This window comes from Pteronotus mesoamericanus, unplaced genomic scaffold, assembly GCF_021234165.1.
Source record: "Pteronotus mesoamericanus isolate MK-2021 breed Mesoamerican mustached bat unplaced genomic scaffold, CSHL_Meso_final contig_657, whole genome shotgun sequence".
In the NCBI taxonomy this organism is placed as follows: domain Eukaryota; kingdom Metazoa; phylum Chordata; class Mammalia; order Chiroptera; family Mormoopidae; genus Pteronotus; species Pteronotus mesoamericanus.
The window spans coordinates 6,270,213-6,291,835 of record NW_026555229.1 but is presented as its reverse complement, the minus strand read 5'-3'; the positions used below and the strand labels follow the sequence as shown (position 1 = coordinate 6,291,835).

Here is a 21,623-nt window from a genome sequence, read left to right as displayed (position 1 = left end):
CTCCGACTCCTGCACTTGCTGGCATGCCTGTCTGTAACAGGGGAGTGCCCTGTCACACAGTCCTCTGTTTCACGGATGCAGCGACTATTAGGCCCCGTGGGACAGAGAGACCTCCAAATGCTCCTGCCTTTACCCTTGTGTCAGCCTCTGCGACCCGCAAAGGAGGAGCAGGGGCCGCCCCGGCTGGTGCGTGGTGCACCCATGCTCTGGCGGGGGCAGTCTGTCTCCGTGGACTGCAGTTGCCAGTCGGCCATCCACTGACGCAAATGGAAACAAGGGCAAATCACAGCAGCCGTGGGCTGACTTAAGAGCAGACTGATTGATACTCACACATGAACCTTGGCCGCTGACCCGAAGTGCTGACAGCTGGACCATGCTAAAAGGACTGACTCTGCTTGGACAATGGAAGGTCAAGTGATTACGAACATGCCTTTACAGTGGCAAGAGATGTGGAAAGGCAGGCGGGCTCACCCACAAGACCCCCGGCGGATCTCTCACTGTAGTCCATGTTCCTGCCCGTAAGGCATCTACGCCTGCAGGTGATCAGGAAGCAGACGCTTCGGCAAAAATATGTGCTTTAATAACTGACCCGTCAGTAGACACTGCAGATAGGTTACATTGGAAAAGTGGGCGCCACAGCACCCAGGCAAGATGGCACAGAGTCGAATAGGAGGTGCTGGAGCTGAAGTTAAGGGCAGTGGCTCTGGAGTCAGCAAAGGCCCCCAACAGCAAGGGACTGGCAAACTAATAAGGGGACCACGCAGGCATACCCCCTTCCCTTGGGCAAGGGCTCCAAATATGCTCTGCTGTGTGTCGACAGCCCCTCTGGTTTAACTCTGCCAGCCCATGTTGGCGGGCCAATCAGGCTGCTACCATAAAGGGACTAAAAAATTAAGTACTGTACAGGCTGGGGCAAAAGTAGGCTTACAGTTGTGGATACACAAAACAGTTTATTCTTGTATTGTTATTTACTAATTAGTGTTATTTTCCATATGAACAACTGTAAACCTATTTCCCCCCACCCTGCATATGGGTACCCCTAGAGAATAGATAGTAGTTTGAGGTGGGGCACATTTCAAAGGACGTGATGTATTATATAAAAATGGAGAAAAGAATCCAGTATTAAGTGGAAGTCCACTTCCCCTACAACCCACAAGCAGCTGGGCTGATGGAAAAAATAGTGTCCTTAAGCAACAGATAGAACTGCTAACTGAAACCTACCTTGGTTGGGTAGACAAAGGTGCTTTCCCAAGCGTTACTACATTTAAGTGTCGAACCTGTGGGGCCTATTACCCCACAGGCCAGAGCAGGAACTCAGACTGAGGCACTCAATAGAGTAAAGGTGAGGAAAACAAAGAACACAGCAATAGTCCAGGCCCTTGCCATGGGCCAATGAGCTATGACAATAAGGGCACCAAGCCCTACTGTCGCTGGAGCAAGGACCATTTACTGGAATCTGCAATGGGATGATGTACCAGAATGGGCCAGTCATCTCATGTCCCTGGCGGGGGAGGAAGTGCTCAGTCAGGGGTGGGACTGTCATCCTAATGCAGCTGGTGCCTACAGAGACGTACTATTATGTGGACTGGACACACATCATTGGAAGAAGGGTGAATATAGGGGTCCTGGTCTGGCATATCCCTCTCCCATGTACCCCCTCATGCCAGAATGCGCCGCCTCCGGGGCCAACATGTATGGTCTACACAGCCTGACCAGATTTCCAAAGCCATGGCTCCATTAACACTCAGAGGTCAGGCTGTGGGAATACACCCACAGAAGGAGAAGAAACTCCCAATTCAAGACCTCACTAAATATCTTCCTTTCTGACCTTATACTTCTGCCGTTCCAGTTACAGGGGGTAACTGGACCACCATCCAAGCTGAATGTTGTGGGGTTTTTTACACCAGATGAATCTGCTAGTATTTCCTCTTTGTTAGCACACACAAAAAGCTAAAGTAAAGACCCTAAGTGACCTAATACCAAGTCTAGGCTACCTATTAGCATACTGGTTCAGGTCCTGGAGAGCATGGTGGGAAAAAAAAAATTGTTACTAATACTTGGATTGCCTCTTTTGTCTTTTTTCCTTGCATTTTCTATATTGTTGCTGTGGACTGCCTGGCTATCAGACCAGCTACCTCCCTACCCGTGAAGACCCTTGGTGACCACGCAGGGCACCTTACAGAAGAGGGGGGATGTGAGACTGTAAGAGCCAGTCACAAGGGCTGGGGTATGGAGGAAAGGCTATTCCACGGCCTGACCGTGGCCTGACCGCGGTCTGAACGCTGCCAGGTTTTCCAGTTAGATCTTGGCCAGAACAGAGACCGCTTCCCGGAAATCCCGTCGCTTCCCGGAAATCCCGTCGGAGACACTATGATGGGCCCCTCCCCTTTACCCCGCAGAGTGCCGGTTTGTGCTCGTTCCTGGAACAGGCCATTGCCCAGCCCTGGGCAAGCATATAAGGCCTTTCCCCTGATCTGGGGTGAGTCAGGCCTCAACACCCCTATGCATCCTGGCCTGTCCTATATAACCCCTTGGCAACTGCCTCGTGGCACGGAGGACATCCACGGCGCCTCCCCACTGTCCAAGATGAACCTGGTATGTAAGTTCCCTTAATGAACTCGATATAATGATACAGTTGTCAGCCACTTCCTATGGTCTCTTGGCTCTGGAAAATTTTACAAAATGAGCTTGTTCTCAATCAAAGGATTGGGATGAACTGTATTCCCTCATCAGAAGGTAGCAGTGATTAAAATGGCATCTAGCAAGCCTGACAAAGCGACACTCATGGTCAGATACACGTCTGTGGCCTAAATTTAAATTTAATACGCAGGAGCTGAATATTTTAGTTGGAGTGGTGTCAGAGGATAACTAAATTCTCCAAACGGAAGGTTCTGCTCCTAAAAAGATGGAGTACCATAAGAGAGAACAGGATTGAGGTCAAACGCCTAACTTCAAGTCCCAGGTCTACTTCTGCTTACCAATCGCATGATCATTGACTCTTTGGGCCTCCATCTCACTTACCCGTAAGCTGCCCCTCTCTGAGAATCACTGAGGAGGAGTTTGGTCAAGTCCTGTCACTTCCAGCACCGTCGGAATCAGTCCGCTGTCTCCGTCCCAGCCACCGCTCTGTAGGCCCGGCAGGCATCGCTCGCCTGGCTCCTGCAATAGTCCCCAAATGCCAGCCTCTCCTCACCCTCTCTCATGTCTCTCCAACAGGTTTCCATACAGAAGACAGGGGTGTTTTTCAAAGTGCATCTCTAATCATGTCTGACTCACACAACCCCGATATTCCCAACATACAGTACTGGCCTCAGAGGAAACGGCTCGCCACAGGTTGACCGGTTTAGTGCCTGCTTCCTTGTCCGGCTGCATTTTGTGCCGTGCCCAGCCCACCGACACACACAAACTCTCCGTGTTCCGGCCCCACTCATCTGCTTTCAGTTCCTTGAGTGTACGGTGTTACCTCCCACCTTATCACATCTCCCTGCAATGTTCTCTTTTCCACACCCAAACTTCCCCTCGTTGACACCCACGCATCTGTCAAATCTGAAGTCACTCAAAAGTCACTTCCTTCCCTCACCTCCTACCTGCCGATATCCTCTCACAGCGCAAAGCACGTTTGCTCCAGAGCACATCCCATGATGGAGAGATCATCTGTGTGATTATCTGATTCATGTCTATCGCGTATGTCACCCCAACCGTCAGCTCCAAGAGGGTAGGGACAGTCTTACTCGACAAAGCGATGCAGTGTATGTCTCAAACAAGAGATGATCTTCTGAGACTTGGTAATAGAAAATTATGAGACAGGTATGTTTACGTGGGTTTTTTCAGTGTTTGTCTACATTCCTTCTTTGTAAGTATTTCCAAATATTTTTAAAATCCTAGCCTGTATCTCAAATCATCACCATGTGAAACACCGAAAGACTAAAACATTTTTCTAAAGCACAGAAACAAAGGCATTCCACATCAAAAGTGCTTGCCTGCCTGAACTTATTCACAGCTTAAGAACACTGTGAAACATGGCCATTAAATATAAAACTGAACCTTTTATAGGTTTATTGTAAACCCCCGGAAACTGTAAAAGGATTAGAGCACCTGTGAGGCAGTAAGAAAATGATTAAGATGTAAGCCAGGGAAGGGATCACAAAGCATACGACTGGGGAATTTGTGGCAGCGAGGTTAGTAACTATAAACTTGTTCAGAGCAAGCCAGTATTTATAAGGAAAATAATCAGTTCTTTAATGGTTCGCACTTCCTACCTTACCAATATTTACTGTGAGCAAAAAAGGCCTGGCATTTCGTGAATAGTTATTCCACATATAAGCAGAAATATATTTTAAAGGAAAAAATGGAAATTGATATATTAAAAATGCATGTATTTAGTTCTTTCTCAGGACACAATATTGTTTTCTCCAACTGGGCTTCTTATGGTGGTATGTTGCAGAGTTTTCTCCTTATTTGAAAAGTAAAAAGCTGGAAAATAAGTGCCCTATTGAAGTCCCCACGCTTTTCTCAATGGTCTTAAAGTCCTATCCCGGATGTAAATCAAAGTAGTTAAGTAGTTCTTTCAGGCTGCAAAAAAACACACTAAAAATTCGGAATTGAAGCAATAGTGCATCATGGGTTTTCAATTATTAATGTACTTCCCCTGAGGCTTAACCTATCTCATCTAGGAGTGAGGAGTTGGGGCTCAGGCGGGTTGCACAAGCAGTGGCGGACAGACCTTTAAAGAAAACTATTTTCGTTGAAATGACAGTCACCACAGGTGCTTTAAAAAGTCCCCCATGGTAGAATTTCCCCAATAAGAGGCTTTTTTGACAATATAGATGCTCAATTAATATGAATAAAGCTATCCCAGGAACCCCTAAAAGGAAAATGGAAAAGATTGGACAGCAATCAATCTGTACAAAGAACAACCTATGTGTACACTATAAATAGGGCAAAGAACCCTAAAAGCCCGTCAAATCAAGAGCTCAACTTTTCTGGTTCTATGTCTTTCCCAAGATTGTTCCCTCCAACTAATGAAATGCTCTGACCCTTCCCTCAGCCTCTGGCCTCCTTGGAGGCTGCCCTAAGAACAAATCCATCCTCTCACTGCTGAAGCACTTCATAATATTCCCTATTGTACCAATTTACTATATTTTTTTATAACTATAGTCAGGACATTTCCCCTATGCTACTTAAGGACCTACATAACCTATAAAATAGCTTTCTGTTTTCTACACTGCCTTGCACATTATACAACAAATATTTATGGAAACTGTCAGAACTAGAGGGGCATAGAGAGAGGTCTGAGGGAGTCGCAACCATGTCTTTATGGTAAAGCAATCAATGACCACAGAGTTGAAATGGCTTCAGTGGTAAAGCAAACATTGATTGAGTATTCTAAGGAGCACACCCAGAGATGAACTAAACAAAATTCCTGACCTCAATGAGCTCACAGTCCGATAGAGGAGAGTATAATAATAAACAACCAAAAGAAAAAAAAAATCCCCCGTGGTGATATGATGTATGAACAGGGTACTATAGCAACAAAAGAGGGTGCCTAACTCAGCCTGAAGGTAGACAGGTAAAGACCTCTGCAGACTGCAACTCAGCGCACACAACAGTCAAGAAGATAAGGGAAATAGGAAAAAGGCTCCATGACATTGGTCTTAGAAATGATTTTTTGGAATTGACACAAAAAAGGACAGGCAACAAAAGCGAAAAATAAGAACAACATCCAACTAAAAAGTTTCTGCACAGTAATCAACAAAATGAAAAGTCAACCTACAGAATGGAAAAAAAAAATCTGCAAATTATACATCTGATAGGGGGTTAATATCTAAAATATATAAAGAATTCATATATAACCCAAGAGAAAAAAAAATAACTTGATTTTTAAAATGAGCAAAGGGCCTGAATAAACATTTTCCATAAAACAAAAACATACAAATGGCCAGCAGATGTATGAAAGGATGCTCCATATCATTAATCATCATGGAAATGCAAGTTAAAACCATAATGAGGTATCACCGCACACCTGTTGGGACAGCTATTCTCAAAGAGTCAAGGCCCTGGCCAGGTATCTCAGTTAGAGGGTCATCCTGAGATGTCACAGTTGCAGATTTGACGCCCGGCCAGGGCACATGCAAGGGTCAACCAGTGAATGCAGAAGGAAGTGGAATAACAAATTGGTGTTTCTCCGCCGCCCCGCCCCGCCCCGCCCACTCTCTCCCCACTCCCTTTGTGAAATAAATAAATAAATATTTTTTTTAAAGTTGAACGTTAACAAGTGTTGGTGAGGATGTAGAGAAAAGAGAACCCTTCTGCACTGTTAGTGAGAATGTAAATTTGGTACAGCTGCTATGGAAAACAGTATGGAAGTTCCTCAAAAAAATTAAAAATAGAACTACTATATGATCCAGCCTTCTCATTTCTGGGTATATATCCAAAGGAAATAAAATCACTATCTCAAAGAGATATCTACACTCCCATGTTCATTGTACCATTATTTACAGCAGCCAAAATATGGAAAACAAACTAAGTGTCCATCAACAGATAAATAAAACACCATATATACATATACATACAATGGAATATTATTATTTAGCCTTAAAAAATAAGGGAATCCTGCTATTTGCAAAAACATGGATGAACCCAGAGGTTCATGTAAGTGAAACAAGCCAGCCACAGAAAGACAAAGATTGCATGATCTCACTTATTTGTGTAATCTTTAAAAAAAAAATTGTGGAACTCATGTTACAGAAAGTAAACTGGTAGTTACCAGAGGCTGGGGATGGGAGAAAAGGAGAGATGTTAATCAAAGGGTACAAACTTTCAGTTATGAGTAAGTTCTGAGGACCTACCGTACAGCATGGCGACTTTTGTTTGGTTAATAATAATGTACTGTATATTGAAATCTACTAAGAGTACATCACAAGTGTTCTCATCATACACATATACAAAAAAGGTAACTATGGCAGGTGATGAATATGTTAATCTGACTCGTTAATCTTTCATGAGATACACATATATCAAATCATCACGTTGTATACCTTAAACATACAATTTTTATTTGTCAAAATAATCGATAAAAATCTAATTAAAAAAATAAATTAGCCCTGGCTGGTGTGGCTCAGTGGATTGAGTGCCAGCCTGAGGTGAGAACCAAAAGGTTGCCAGTTCGACTCCCCGTAGGGGCACATGCCTAGGTTGCAAGCTAGGTCCCTGGTTGGTTAGGGGCGTGCAAGAGGCAAGCAATCAGTGTATCTCTCACACATTAATGCTTCTCTCCCTCTCTTTCTTCCTCCCTTCCCCTCTCTCTAAAAGTAAATAAAATCTTTAAAAAAAAATTTAAAAAGGGAAGGAAAAATTTAACAAGCCAAAGCACATAGGAAGACTGAGAGGCGCGAGGGCACAGAGCTCTATGTCAGCATGACTAGAGTTTGAAGGGTGTAGGAGGGGCAGGCTAGGAGTAGAGGCTGCTTTGCCTCTTCAATAAATGAATAAAGGAATGCACGCAAAAGAAAAAGCTAATACATGCTTTATTGCTACTGGCAAAAAAATGTATACTTTATTTGAGGTAATACATACTTGTTTTGTGTTTTGTATTATTGGTCCAGGGTCAATAACTGGTGGCTGGAAATAGCCCTGGAATAAGAACCAGGAAACCCAAGTTCTAGTCCTGTGTCACTAACTACACAACTGCTCTTAGGCAAAAACATTCAACGCTCATCTAGAAAATAAGATGTTTGAATTATTTCCACTACTATCTCTTCCTATCTCAAACATCTATTTTCATGCTAGAATGGAGAAAGGAACAGATTACTATAGACAAAGATGGGCAAAGGAGATCTTGCTGAATGATACTTTTTAAAAGGAGATGACAAAACCTTTGAATAAAAGTTTGTGGGGACCCAGGAAATAGATAGATATACCTATTTATAGATATATAGATAAAGATATAGATACACACACAATCTCAAAATATTACTCTATGGATTAGTAACTCATTAATTATTAAGAAAGGAAATTTTTACAATGTAGTATTCTTGATTTTTTTAAAAAAGATTTAACCTTGATTAAGTGATGTCTGCTTAATTTAGAATATACAGAAAAGTATAAGATAAATATAAAAACCCTCCCATTTATTATTATTATCATTTTGGGATATTTCCCATCAGTCTTTTTTATAGTTTTAAAAATACAGTTGCGATCATGTTGCTCAAAAAATTAAAAACAGAATAACCACATGATCCAGCAATTCCGCTCCTGTATATACACCCCAAAGAACTGAAAGCAGGGACTTGGACAGATTATTTGTATACCCACGTTTACAACTGCATTATTCACAACACTCAAAAGGTGGACAGTAACCCGTGTCCATCAATGAATGAATGGATAAAAAAATACTATATCCATACAATGGAATATTATTCAGCCCCAAAAAGGAAAATTCTAACACACGTTATAACATGATGAACCTGATGAACCTTGAGGCCATTATGTTAAGAGAAATATGCCAATCACAAAAGGCAAATAAATACTGTATGATTCCACTCATATGAGGTACCTGGTATAGTCAAGTTCAAAGAGAAAGCAGACTGGTGGTGGTCAGAGCCTGGGAGGAGGAGGGGGTGGGGAGTTGTTTAAATTGGTGAAGAGCGTCAGTTTTGTAAGACGAAAAGAGTCCTGGAGGTTGATTTGCAGACCAATGTGAGTGTACTTCACATTGCCAAACTGCATACTTACAATGGTTAAGATGACAAATTTTACGTTATGTGTATTCATTACAAGTTTTAAAAAGTACAAGTTAATCTTTTTTAATATATTGAGATGATCACCTCTGTGTTCTAAGTTTTCCCTGCATTTTTCATTAATTCCTCATATCAGATTCCTGGAAGTAGAGCTAATAGGTAAAAAGATACGCAAAAAGCATAAAGTTCTTCGGCATACCACCAAATTACTTTCTAGGAAGATTTATACCAATTAACACAACATCAATGTTATAAAAGAGTACGTGTCTCACTCCATGCTTTCAATCATTCAACAATATTTACTGAGCACCTATGTGCCAGGCCCTCCTGTGGCCCTAGGAACACAAAAGGGAACTAGACAGACAAAAGTCCTCACCTTCATGGAGCCTATGTTCTGCTGGGAGAGGTAGGCCAAAAAATTTTTAAAACAAAACTTTAAGAAAACAAAAGATATTGTATATATAGTGAAAGAAGACAAAAATAAAGAAGGGAAAGCAAATCAGTTAGAGCAGAGGTACTGAAATTGTAGTTAGGAAGGCTATAGACAGCTGCACTAAGCTGGTGAAATCTGAGTAAAGATGCAAAGGAAGGGAGAGAGTCATAAAGCTGTCTGGGCAAAGGACAGTCCAAAGAGAGGGAACAGCAACTACAAATGCCCTAAAGCAGGAACAGGTGTAAAGAACCTGCAGTGTTCTAGAAACAGCCAGGAAACCAGCAGGCTGAAGCTGGCGGGGTCAGAGCAAAAGCAGCAGGCGAGGCAATCTGAGGAGGAGTCCACATCTCATGGGGCCTTGCTGATTGGATATTGCCATTTTTTTCTTTTCTTTTTCATTTAATTTTATGATGGTAAAAATAATATGTGATCTAGCCTCTTAAATTTTTAAGTGTACAATGTTAACTATCGGTACAATATTGTACAGCGGGCATCTAGAAGTTATTCCTATTGCTTTTATCATTATTTTCTATCCTGGCTATTTTGATAGGTTAAAAAAAGACAATGTATTAGTGGGCTCGGGCTGCTATTAACAAAATATCATAGACAGATGGCATGAACAACAGACATTTATTTCTCCCAGTTCTAGATGCTGGGAAGTCCAAGACCAAGGTGCTAAACCATTCCAGTTCCTGGTGGGAGCCCCTTTCCTAGCTTGAAGAGAGCTGTTTTCTCACTGCTTTATCACATGGCAGAGAGAGGGTGATCTCTCTCTTCTTCTTCTGATAAAGCCACTAATCCACAACATAAGGGCCCCACCCTCAGGAGCTCATCTGACCTTAACTGCCTCCTAACGGCCCCATCTCCAAATACTATCACACTGAGGGTTATGGCTCAACATATGAATTTGGTGGGTGACACAGTTCAGTATATAGAAGATAATATCTCATTTTAATTATAGAAGGCTTTTGAGAAACTGTTAAAAGTTATTTTTTAATAGTCTTTTAAAAAAGATTTTACTTCTTTTTAGAGAGAGAGAGAGGGAGAGAAACATGGATGTGAGAGAGCAACATTGATTGGTTGCCTCTCACACACGCCCCAACAGGAACTGGGCCGCAACCTAGGCATGTGACCAGACCTGAAATTGAACCTGCGATCTTTAGCTTTGCTGTCGACACTCAACCCACTGAGCCACACTGGTCAGGACAAGATGAAAGTTATTTTTAAGCAAGATCAACTTGGCAGAGGTATACCTGATGAATAGACAAAATAAGAGAAACCATCTTGGAAGTTTTATAATAATGAAGTTAGATAGATTCATTCATTCAAAATACATTTACAGAGCACCTAAAACATAGTAGGCACTGAACAAGTCACAAATAAAAGGGAGAAGTAGCTGGAGTAGTAGCAGTGGGAATGGAGAGAAAACAAAAATGTGTAGAGTCATTTTCAAAATATGTCAATTAAATTTGATAATAAAATACAGGATGAAAAAGAAATAAATTCATATGTATCACAAGTTGCCTGAGAGTAGTAAATACATTTACTTCATCTTTGCATTCTACACAGTTTACTATGATGCTTAATAAATGCTTACAGATTAAAGGTGAGTAAAGGAAAGTTTTCTAAAGATGGAAAAAGACTATGGAAGGAAGAAACAGAGACAAAATATTGGGGAATACTCAATTAGAAATGGAAAAAAGAAATCAGAAACCTAAAAATAAAAAGGAAGAAGGAAGGACTCAGAAAAACAGGAGGGGAATCAAGACTGTGCTGTACCCAGAGAAGAGGGGTTCCCGCCTTCATGCCAAAAGCAGCAATAGAGTCAAGAAAGCTAGGAAGGATGACAACCCACGTGCGGATTTGGCAGAAATGGAAGTCACTGGTTGTGACAAATTTGAAGCCAGGTGTAGAGCACCACAGAGGAAGCTGAGGGCAAGAAAATGGAAGTATGTCAGTCACTACCTATTCCTTAAGAAACCTTGCAGTAAACGGAGAAAGGGAAAACAGAGGTTCGCTGAGACACAGAACTCTACCAGAAATGCCTACATTACCCTCCGAATGCGCAGTGAGGGGAAGCAAGTCTTAAGAAAGTATTAATACTTACAGCAGTCAAACCAGCTGGGAAGCTCAAACAACCATGTGGGTTGAATCAATACAGGAAAGATTCCATCTATACCACGTAGGGATAGGCAGCATATCTACACATTTGATACTAATCGGTGGTTTGGTAAGTGGCCTTAAGAGGTCACAGAGAAAACAGTAATTGCTGTAGTAACTGCCAGATTTTATTGTAACTACTGTGTGTTAAACCAGCTTAAGTGAATTAGGTTCTTTTTTTTTCTGTTTTAGTCTCACTATGAGACTTACAGACTCTCTTCCAACATCCGGAGGTGTTAGGCTATCCATTCATATTTAAGAGGCTTATGCTGAAATGCTGGCAGAAGTTCTGCTTCAGGTGATGATGAGCTTCACTGGAGAGCAGCCACGCCAAAATCTCCACACTGCTTTAAATATCAAGGATCTGAGTAAATAACAAGTTCACTTGGCTAACACACACGGGACAATTTAAGAGCAATACTGTTTGTAATTAAAGCAAACATCAATTTCTCTTCCTAAAATGCTTATTTGTCTTGGGAAGTTAGATAAAGAAGTAGAGGCAAAGTCCAGTATTGTTATTCTACATCCTTTAAAAACAGGCTTTAGAAATGATGCCTAAATGACAGTTAAATTATCCTATAAATAAATATAAAGTTTCTGTTTATATTCAGGATAAAAAGAATAGAAAACCACATCTTTTTATCTGAGATAAATGATGTATACAAGATGTGTAATTTTATAGGAATATAATCAAAACTAACAAATACCTGATCTTCACCAAAGTTAAATGTTTTTTGTTGTTGTTTTTTAGCAAAATGTATCTGACTGCCTGGAAACTACCAAGCTTCAACCATGAGTGCTTCCAAAACATTCTTCTCTCTCCTTAAAATAATCATCACTAAATTTATAGTGATGGTTTCTATAGATAAAAGGAAGCATCCGACGTCCGCAACCAAATAAGAGGTATTTTAGGATTACAGCTTTATGCTGAAAGCACAAATGTAGTTGAAACTCAGCTACTTTACCAATCTTTTATTTAGTTAGGACAATCAAGTAAGTATCAAACAGCTTCACTCCAGGTAGTCCAGATAAATATCTAAACAAACCGGATTTTGTCACCTAATATCATGTTTTGAAAACAAATGCAACTCAAAAACCTAAATTCCTTTTCTTCACATACAAAATTAATTTTATTAAGCTGTTGTACACACACATGTGTTGTACACACATATTTTATGGGCTTTAAAATGCTATTCATATTTTACCCCAAACACTAAGGATTCTTTCTGATGATGGAAATAAAATGTCATAAATGACAGCATGGATGCATTATGACAGAAATATTCCATATTTCCTAAGAAAAAAATGAAGTTCACCTAAATACAGTAAATTTCACTTAAATACCTAAATCAATGGCTCAAGTTACAAAATCTACACTTTTAATATCATTTTAATCAGTCCCCCTCCAAACATTACAAAGTACATAGTTTAAAAAAAAAACCTCAAAGGAATATAGAAAAACATATCTCCTCCCCTAAAACTCACCATCAAGAGGCGGTCATTATTAGTTAACATTTTGGTAAATATTCTAGTTTTTGCAGGTAAATGTATGTATCCAGGAACAAGGAAATAAAACTTTTAAAGAAAAAACCCTGAGCAGATGGCCCACACAGTGTTATACTATTTTACCTGACTGCCTGGCTGCCAGCAGAATCTCACCCCCCAACACAACCAACCCCATGCCCCGAAAGTATAATCACTGAAGCAAGAAAAATATCTCTGCTTAGCAATCAACTCTATAAAGATCAAATTATTCTCTACCACACCTTAAGTCAAATAGGAACTAAAGGAAATTGAAGGAATTGAAGTAAATGAGAGAGCACGTTGTCTTGTTCCAGCTGTTTTTAACGTTACATCTTAAAACCTGCTCAAATATTTCCATCTCTTGCATGTTTCTCAGGACTCCCTAAGCCCCACACGCTATTCTGCAGAGGCTCCAGGTTGAGTCAGCACATTCTATTATTGCAGATGGTTAAATGGAAAAACTGAGGCTTTGCACAATCCCATAAAGATCAGATGATGCCCTCAGTTTGTCTTTGCTAGTTTGGGAAAACATTCTCCCTCTCAGATTACCAGCCCTCCACACTCCCCTGCGCGCGCCCATACACACATGTGCGCACACACGCACAAATGTTGCATTTTATCTCTTCTGGCTATCTGGTACCCCAAAATCTCAAGAAGTGTACTGATGAAATGCACAGTGACTAAAAGCCAAGGTATTTTTCTAGTCTCTATAAAAAATGACCCAAAGAAAACCCTTGGTAAAGTGACCTGGAAAAGAAAGGCACTACAAAACCATTTAGATATTAGGCAAACAGTCTTTTCTGTGCTCCTCTCCTAGCCCACATCCTAAATCTGATAGTCACTCTAAATATTAGATAGAAACCGATCATTAACTTGTAAATTCCCAAACTGCAACCAGCTATATTTTTGGTCTCTTTGGCATGTTTCATACAACCTATTTCTTTTTTCCCTATATCTGCTCTGAGATAGAATTTACTCTTTTCTACCAAATTTCCCAAAGGATGACACCGTCAATAACCAATAGTGAGTGCTCCATTCCATATGAAAGCGGCAATTAAAAATGCCTACAATTTCAGCCCTGGCTGGTGCAGCTCACTGTATTCAGTGCCAGCATGTGAACCGAAAGGTTACCAGCTCGGTTTCCAGTCCTGGCACATGCCCGGGTTGCAGTCCAGGTCCCCAGCTGGGGGCGTGTGAGAGTCAACCAATGTATCTCACATACATTGATGTTTCTTTTCCTCTTTCACCCTCTCTAAAAGTAAATAAATAAAAATCTTTTTTAAAAAGTGGCAAGTAAAAATGCCTACCATTTTAAAAACATGTATTTATTTATTTTTAGAGGGGGAGGGAGGGAGAAAGAGAGGGAGAGAAACATCTATATGAGAGAGAAACGTCAATCAGTTGCCTCTGGTACACACCCTTACAGGACAGACCTGCTACCCACGCATGTGCCCTGATGGGGAATCAACCAGGGACCTTGAGCTTTGCGAGACCATGCCCAACCAACTGAGCCACATCAGTCAGGGCAACAATACCTACATTATTTAAAAGAAAAATCAGGCCCACTAAAACAAGTGAAACAAACATAAAATACCCTCCAAAAAACTCACATTTTTAAAAAACACTTTCCTATTTTAAGAACCATTTATTACATAATAAATGAGTTCGACAAGGTTGCAGGAAATATCAATATACAAAAATCAATTACATTTTTATATACTAGCAATGAAAAATCTGAAAATGAAATCAACAATTCCATTTAAAATAGCATCAAAAAGAATTTATTTCTATTTTGTTTAACAAAAAGACTGCAACTACATTGAACACTAATAAATACTGTTCAAGTAAATTGAAGAAGACCTAAATAAATGGAAAGATATCCCATATTCATGGATGAAAGATTTTTATATTGTTAACATTGCAATACTCCCCACATTGATCTACAGATTCAGCACAATCTCTATCAAAATTTCAAATGCCTTTTTTGCAGAAACAGACAAGAACATCCATGAAAAATTCATATGGAAATACAAGGGATCCTGACAACCAAAACTATCATGAAAAGAAACAAAACAGGAGAATTCATACTTCCCAATTCAAAACTTCCTACAAAGCTATAAGAACCAAAACAGAGTGGTACTGACATAGACATAGATCAGTAGAACAGAATTTAGAGTCCAGAAATAAACCTTCATGTTCATGGTCAATTGCCTGTGACAAGGACGCTAACACAATTCAATGAGAAAAGAACAGTCTTTTCAATGAATGGTGCTGAACAATTTGATATCCACACACACAAAAAAATGAAGACCGCTACCTCACGCCATATATAAAAATTAGCTCAAAATGGATTAAATGCCGGGATCTAAGAGCTAGAACTATTAAAATCTTAGAGGAAAACTTAGGCATAAATCTTTGTGACCTTGGATTAGGAAATAGTTTCTTAGATATGACAATAAAAACAACAGAACAAAAGAAAAAAAAGAGATAAACTGAACTTCATCAAAATTAAAAACTTTTCTGCCTCAAAGGTTATTACCAAGAAAATAAAAAGGCAACTCACAGAATAGGAGAAAATGCAATTCGTGTATATGATAAGGGACTACTATCCAGAATGCACAAAGAACTTACAATTCAGTAATAAAAAGACAAATAGCCCAATTTAAAAATGGGCAAAGGATCTAAACAGAATTTTCTCAAATATATACAAATGGCCAATAAGCACATGAACAGATACTCAACATCATGACCCATTAGGGAAATGTAAATCAAAACCACAATGAGATACCACTTCATACCTACTAGAGTAGCTATAATTTTTTTAAAAAGGAACAATGACAAGTGTTGGTGAGGATATGGAGAAATGGGAACCATCATACTTTGTTGGTGGGAATGTAAAATGGTGCAGCCGCTTTGGAAAAGAATTTGGTAGTTTCTCAAAGAGTTAAGAATAGAGTTACCATATTACCCAGCAATTCTACTCCTAGGTATCTACCCAAGAGTCTTGAAAACATATGTCTACACAAAAACATATACACCAATATTCATAGCAGTATTATTTATAATGGCCAAAAAGTATAAACAGCCTAAATGTTCAACTGGTGAATAAATAAACAAAATGTGGTATACCATAAAGCAAAATATTATTTGACCATAAAAAGGAATGAAGTACTAATCCATGCTACAAAATGGATGAACCTAAAAAACATTACACTAAGTTAAACATGCTAGACACAGAACGCCACATTGTGTAAGATTTCACTTACATGAAATGTCCAAAACAGGCAAATCCATAGAGACAGAAGGTAGATTAACGTTTTCTAGGGACTGCAGAGTGGGGAATGGAGGGTGACTGCTAATAGATAGGGGTTTCTTTTTGGAGTAATAAAAATGTACTGGAAGTAGACACAGTGTTGGTTGCACAACTTTGTGAATACACTGAAAACCACCAAGATGTACACTTAAGGATGAACTTTATGATATGCCAATTATATCTCAATTCTTAAACATTTTTTTAAACACCATTTGTTTCACCCTGGCTGTGGATTGTGTGGTTCAGTGGACTGAGCACTGGTCTGCTGTTGCATGTCAGGGCACATGTCAGGGTTGCAGGCCAGGTCCCCAGTAGGGGGCAATTGAGAGGCAACCACACATCGATGTTTCTCTCCGTCTCTTTCTTCCCCCGTCCTGTCTAAAAATAAATAAGTCAAGTCTTAAAAAAAAAAAATTTGTTTCAGTAATAAAATGTTCCTAAGGTGAAATGATTTAGTATGTGTTCCCTAAATATGAATAAAGATTAGTTTTCCCAAGATTGAGACTCATAATGTTCTCAGATTTGCATTTTTTCCAGGTAAGTTATTGTAGAAAGTTAACAAAGTGATTTTTGCAAAGACTGGCTATGATCATCCTATCCTAACACGTCAACTATTTTCACTTTTTCCAAGTTCCCCTTCAGTACACATACATGTCTATTTTTCCCTATCTATAATTCATGCAAAATAATCTGCATAAATTTCCCATATTGCTACATGGCCTTCAAAATTATCATTAAATGGCTGTAACTAGTTGACATTTGTCATTTTCTTAACTCTTCCCCCTCAATGCCCTACCTTGAAGTGTTAGATATTTCTTCCCAATTTTTCACTATATAAGTGTTGCAATATACATGCAACATCAAAACCCAACACAACTCTTTTCTTTCCTTGAATTATATCTCTGAATTAAGATTTTCAGGGGGAAAAAACCACTAAACCAAAGGACATTTTATTACTCCTGGTTGCCTTCCAAAAGAATTACAAATTTACATTGCTATATGCAACAAAAAAAAAACTTGTTATATTAGACATCACCGTTTTCCATGTTTTTGATGTAATCAGTATTAAAAGATTTTTATCAGAGTAATTTGAGATCTTCCTTTAGTCTTCAAACTTTAGTTATTCAAGAGCATGAGCTTGCTCTATTTCTCTTAAACTTCATTGTCATTTTCAGTCACTTACAGCTAAGGAGAATGAAGAATTCTTTAAAACTCAGTATTCTTACTCTAAGACAGGTAGAACATATAATCAATTGTTCTGTTTTCCTTAAAAATAGATGTGATTACGACCATCTTATCAAGTAACAGCAACTGCTAAAAAAGTAACAGCCTAGATTTCAATCACAATAAAAAAAAGACAAACAATCATTAGCCACTTTTAAGAGTTCAAGTCCATAATGACTATGAGCACACCTGGCCCAAGGTGTCTCTCTTGATTAGTAATCTAGAGAAGGACCAAGAACAATGAAGAGCCTATAAAATTATCATGATAAAAATAACAGTTAACTGAGACTAAGTGTCAGGTACTATTAGAAGTATTTTTACATCCATTATCACATTAACTCAAACTAAGTATCCTATAAGTTAGAAAATATACCATTTTACTAGGGGGAAAAACTGAAGCTTGAAGAGCCTAAGTTACTGATCCAAAGTAGATCCAGGAAAGGGACATTTTTCTTAATCTTTGCATTAACAGGTGGTCTCCTCCCAAGACGTGAATTCAAAATGAGAAACACTCCCACCTAGGTGTGACAGAAAGGGGCATAAAAAGTATGAGGAAATGAGGATGTCCCTATCATTGCAGCAGTATTTATGATCGATGATAGCGCTTATGTAAAACAGGGGGACAACTGGCTCTCCCAGTATCTGCACCATCCAACCCCTAAGCCAGCCTAATAATCGTATCATCTACAGAGGGCTTGTTAGTAGTCCCTTAGGCTCTGCCTCCCAAAGCCTGCCACCCCTATAATTCCTCTCATAGCCATTCTGGAGTTGCCAGGGTATGTGATGATGATAGAGAACATTTCTACGGCTTCTCCTTTTCTGTGCTGGTAGGATTGGGGGTTCTTGTTTGCACGTTCTGAGAAGATGAAAAGACAATGCTCAATTAAGTTGTATTCAGGCCAAGTGGCCAATTTCCATGAATTTGGTTTAACAAATATTCCTCATATGCCAAGCAAATCTTACAGAAATTGATTTACTACCAATAAAAGATACGCATTTTTTAAAGACAAATACTATATGATCTCACCTATAAAAGGAACCTAATGAACAAAATAAACAAACAAGCAAAATAGTACCAGAGGCATGGAAACAAGGAACAGACTGACAGTAACCAGAGAGGAGAGGGGGATAAGGGTGGAAAGAAGGGGAAGGGCCTGGGCAAGGAACATGCACAAATGACCCATGGACACGGACAATAGGGTGGGGAATGACTGTGGGAGCGGGGGGGGGGGGGGCGGTGCGCGGGGTGAAGGTGGGCAAAGGGAAAAAAAATTGGGATAACTCTAATAGAATAACAATAAAATATTTAATTAAAAAATACGCATTTAGAAGAAAGGGTCCTATAGAAATATGCTACTTTATATGTAACTAAACATCCAATTCAAGTCCAGAGGTTTGTTCTTAAAAGTTTAAGTAATTCAATAGCAAATGAAACCATAAATTATGCTGGCTCAGTCTATTTTGTGGGTTTGCCTGGTTAATAATATTTCAAATTGTGTTTAAATTTGCTAATACTAATTAAAATTAACTGGCCCCTCCGAGTAGTTTTGAATGTTTCAGAATTTAAATAACTGAGGCCCTCTGTGGAAGGGAGCAGGCAGTGTGTAATCCCCATAAAAACCAAGAGAAAAAGCAGAACAAGGTATTTTCTTGTTTCGTCCAGACCTCACTAAGTCGGAGCTGGTATGCAGCTGCGGTGTCTCCAGACCTAGAAGGCCATGCTCAGGCTTCTGTGGTCCTGTTAACACAAATAACCTCCAGAAATCAGACATGATTCTCTGAAAGAGCTTAGGTTGCATTACCCAAAAACCTGGAAAAAAGGCACATAGCTACATGAGTGGGACACATGCTTCAAGTGTTTTGATGAATATTTCAATGGAAATTTTCAACTTGCATGTGAACAGGAATTAAAAGAGTTGAAGAACTTGCACCCCGTAGTCCCACATCCAACCTTCATTACTCTCACAGAAGAAACAACCACAAATAAAACACAATCCAGGGATAGTTAGCTCAAAAGAAATACCTAACATTTAACTACCTAAGCCTTTGAGAAATCTAGATATTTCCTAACATACCCTTCTAGTCTGATCTCAGCAGAGTAAAAATCTCAATGAAAGTAAGCGAAAGTAAAACAAGCTCACACATTGACTTATTTTCTCCATAACCAAATGACTGTCAAAGATGTCTTGGATCCAGGATATCAAAAATACTGACATCAAAAATCACTAGAAAATCAATGGCAAACCTGAATATTTGTTTTTTCAATGGCACAGATCATTTCAGTGATGCAGGTACCCTCATCTTGGGACCAAAAGCTGCATGTTGGAGGGGAATGAACTCTGGTCTAAAGTCAGGGACATGGCTTCCAGTCCTGTTGATGCTACCAGCTAGAGATGGCCCTAAGCAAGTCATATAACATTCTCCCCTTCTCAGAGTTTACTTTCCTTATTTAAGACGTTGACTAGACCAATGTTTCCTAAACTCACCTAATCATAAGAATTACTTCAGGGTAACTTAACAATCTGGAATACAAGCCCTCTTCCCCAGAGGTTCTGGAATGTTCAGGAGGTCCCTGAGTGAGGCCTAGGACCTTATACTTAGTAAGTGATCCTAGTGAGGTGGCCAGTCCCACCCTGTTTTCTTGGGCGGGCATCATTGGGTCTATGCCTGGGCTATGCAGACACGATGGATCCAAGTTTGAAATATGGCAACTTTGAAAAATATTACCAGGTGACTAAAATCAATCAAAAACACCCAGAAAATTGCCCTGGCCAGTGTGTGGCTCAGGTGGTGGGGGTGTCATCCAGTGCACCGAAAAGTCACAGGTTTGATCCCCGGGCAGGGCATATACCTGGATTGCAGGTTTGATCTCAAGTCCAGTCAGGGCATGTACTGCAGGTAACCAATCAATGTTTCTCTCTCACAGCAGTGTTTCTCTCTCTCAAATCAATAAATGTGTCCTCCGGCAAGGATTAGGGAGAAAAAATCCAGAAAATTATCAAGTCTGTGAAAGTGGTAGCAGCAACAAAATAATGCCCGAACTGAGAGGAAGATGAAACCAGATCAAGTGTATGGAACAAGATTTTTGGCTCTGTATGAAAAGGCCTGAAGACAACAAGCAATACTCCTTATCGCTGCGTCCTCTGATAGAGGGCTTTGTGGTGCTACCCATTCCTTGGTTGCTAAACAGATGAAAAGTGAGGTGGCTATGCTCACAGCAGCCGGGAGAGAAGCTTTAGATTGTTGGAACTGGTCATAAAATTAGGGTTGTATTTCCTAAGACTCATTCTGACCAGTTTCTGGTGACATTCAAAGAAGTGGGAAGAAAACCCCCTACTTCTGGAGATGCATCAGTCATTGCCCTGGAATTATTAAATTCTGGATATGAATCTGATGAAGAATCTATTCTCTTTAATGGATTCAGGTCTGTCATCTTCTACAAAACAGAAGCAAAGCCTATCTTTTCCCTTAATGCCATTCATTGCAGGTGCTGAGAGCATGAGTATCTAGGACAATATGGAGGCTGACGTGCCGCAGAATTATCTGGAATACAGCCTGGCTAGCACCATCGACTACTCTGTAAAGGAATCCACTACAAGTGAGCAACGTGCCAGGGTGACAGCCATGGACAATGGGAGCAAGAATGAATGCACCCATTGAATGAACGATCAGCAAATTGACTCTGACTTTGAAGCGCCCTCCCAGCTGTCTTCATAAGGAGTTGACTGAAACTTCCCCAGCGCTGCAGCTTTGGATTAGTGAAAACCAAGTTTCATCCTCAGACAAGACGTAAAGAATGAACATTCAGCCAGCTGACTTTGTTTTTCTCTTACTGCAGTCCTGTACAGAAGAAATTAGTGGTGCATTGTTTAAGTTATTAATGACAGCAAGATATTTGTAAGTTCTCTCACAATAAACAACTTACAATAAGAAAAAAAGTGACCTAAGTAATTCTTATCATCTGGTAAATTTTGCAAACACTGCACTAGGTGATCCTTGAGCTGCCTGTTCTTTCAGGTTTGATTCTGTACTACCTGGATATTTTACAAAGATGTTCTAAAAATATGCACAATTATAATACTTAACATGTGTTATGGGGCAAATTAATAAACATACAAGATCATAGAAACAAATACACCCACTCCCCAGCCCCCGACACCATTCATACCTTTAAATATCGTCCCAGATACTAGGCAAGTGGGACACTTTATTTGGTGGGGGAAAAAAGGTT

The 21,623-nt window shown here is 39.8% G+C and overlaps 1 protein-coding gene and 1 pseudogene across 4 annotated transcripts in view; one reads left to right on the top strand and one right to left on the bottom strand.

Annotated features, from left to right (window-relative positions):
* CNNM2 (cyclin and CBS domain divalent metal cation transport mediator 2) overlaps positions 1 to 21,623 on the bottom strand; it is a 128,102-nt gene that overhangs the window by 99,574 nt on the left and 6,905 nt on the right. The window lies entirely within an intron of this gene.
* LOC129077022 (ATP synthase subunit gamma, mitochondrial-like) lies at positions 427 to 21,052 on the top strand (annotated as a pseudogene).